At 44.8% G+C, this 2,500-nt stretch overlaps 1 protein-coding gene across 1 annotated transcript in view; it reads left to right on the forward strand.

Moving 5' to 3' along the window:
- Positions 1–2,500, forward strand: part of bicdl1 (BICD family like cargo adaptor 1) — a gene marked incomplete at both ends in the record, with an annotated part of 46,998 nt that overhangs the window by 34,955 nt on the left and 9,543 nt on the right.

Here is a 2,500-nt window from a genome sequence, read left to right on the forward strand (position 1 = left end):
GCACATACAGGCACATGAGTTATGCTGAGTCATCCTCTGTCAGAGTCTAACAGTGGCAGGGCAGTAAGCAAAACACCAGCAGTGCAAATATGTGGCACATCCCCCTCACATGTGCATGAACAGATAGCGCTGGAGACACAGTGCGTCCCTGCTGGCGTCTGGTTCCTGAAATGGGTCTGCCCATGAGTCCATGATCAGGGCCAAGGCTGGGTCCATTCAGGGCCACATCTGAGCCAGATCCACTTCAGAACCAGCAGCCAGCCGGGGTTCCTTTCAGTGTAGTAGAGTCTCAGCAGCTCCACCCTCAGACAGAAAGAACCATCAAGTCTTTTAAACGCCAAACATTCTCTTTAGAACCCTTTGAAAAACATTTCTTCTTCATGACTAAAATTAGTTTTGTCATCCTTGAATTCCTATAAAACTGAACTGAAGTGTCCCGTCATCGGAGGGGTCCACATTAGGACCCTCTCTCTAAAAAAGTAGAGATGAACCATGGAACCTATAAAGATTCTAGGAAGGTTCTAGGAGGTATGTTCCATCCTTATTCTTTCTGAGAGTGGAGCCGCTGACTATGGAGTAGACCCGTGCTAGACTGGGCCAGAGTGAGCTGCTGGCGGGAACAGTTTTAGCAGTACTACCAGGACAGAGAGGAATGTGTGTGTAAGCTGAGGTCACCCGTCTTGTGTGTGTGTGTGTGTGTGTGTGTGTTTTAAGTGTAGTTCAGTTGTGCAGTGTGTATCCAGTGGAGCAGCCCCTAATGCTACGCATGCATTATGCATGCAGTGTGTCTGGGGTCGGGTCTGACTTTGTAGGGCATGTATTCATAATTAGTACACGAGCCATAGTACACACCCATACCTCACATACTTACACACACACACACACTCAAGGACACATACACCTACTCACACACACACACACACACACACACAATACACTCACTCACCTACTCACACACACACACACACACACACACACACACACACAATACACTCACTTACCTCCTCACACACACACACACACAAACACACTATCCACTATATATGCAAACTACTGCGCGTGCATGTTCCTGGTGTTGTAAGTGTCCTGTAAGTGTGTGTGCTGTAAGTGTGTGTGTGGAAACTGAGAGGAATCCAAGCAGGGGGACAGAGATGGATGTTGAGTGGATACAAAAGATGAGAGATTGTTACAGCACAGCCTAAATGAGCCCTTGTACAATCACTCAGACCCAGTCATTAAAAGGGGTTCTCTTAATTTAGTTGCCATCCAATTTCACTGTGAATGTAACACTTGTCCCACATCAATGTTTAATAGCAATTCCGATGCATTAGACTTGTTAGTAATGCGTCACCCCAGTTTCCAAGGTTCTATGTCCAGGGACAGAACCCGATAGTAAACCCTCAATCAGTGAGTCCACATGTCTCTATTGAGACATCCACACACAGGTCCCAGGCCAGCGTACAGAACTCAAACATAGATTTGCATTGAGTCATTTTGCAGATGCTTTTGTCCAAGGCGGCGTACAAGGGAGAGAACAGTCAAGCTACGAACAATAGAACCTGGAGTAACAAAAAAAAACTACTGTACATAATAAATATACGATATATATATATATATATGTATAGATAAATGAAAGGGTTGAGGATTGGTGGATAGGCGGTGTTTTGGTTGGTAGGGATTGGCCTGAGGGGATTGTGCGCCTGACAAGCAGGTAAAAAGAAACATGCTGCAAACTCTCCTCACTGTGACACACGTGTGTAAGTAAGTGTCTGTGAACCCTGTGTGTAGATTGTGGTAAACTGTTTGGTAAACCCTGTATGTTAGTATGTAGATTCAGTGGTTCCTGTGTACTCTAGGAGCTTAATCTGGACCGGATCCGCGCCAAATCAGAACCATATCAGGACCGAATCCGGGCCAGACTCAGCTGGTTTCTATGTGGTGTTAATTATGGAAGTTATCAGTCTGGGATTTCATAGAGGACCAAGACCCTTTGTGTATTTTTAGTTTGAATTGATGCTGTTGTTGTTGTTGTTGTTGTTGTTGACATAGCTGTAGTTCTTGTTAAGTTGATCTAGGTCATAGAGTATGATTTCAGTAGATAGGCGTAAGTAACGTAGTTAAACTGTAACAGAGATGTGTATATATTTTGAGTTCGCCTCAGTTTGTGCTGCGGGGTTATGAGATCCAGGCAATAAAAAAAGGGTGAGACGTCTTAGAAGAACACACTTTGGCATGCTCGTCTTGAAGTCTAATTACATTAGAGAGGAAATGAAAGAAGAGAGTGGGATTAAAAGGGAGAGGGAGAGAGAGATGGAGAGAGATGGATACTCAGAGGCAGAGAGAGATGGAGAGACGGAGACAGGGATGGATGGAGAGAGAGGAATGCAGATAGAGAAAGAGGTGGATGGAGTGAGTGGAAATGGAGATAGAGAAAGAGGTAGATAGAGTGAGAGAGAAATGGAGATAGAGAGAAAGAGAGAGAGAGAGAGAGGCTAATTAG

The sequence above is a fragment of the Sprattus sprattus genome (assembly GCF_963457725.1).
Source record: "Sprattus sprattus genome assembly, chromosome: 15".
NCBI classification, from domain to species: Eukaryota; Metazoa; Chordata; class Actinopteri; order Clupeiformes; family Clupeidae; genus Sprattus; species Sprattus sprattus.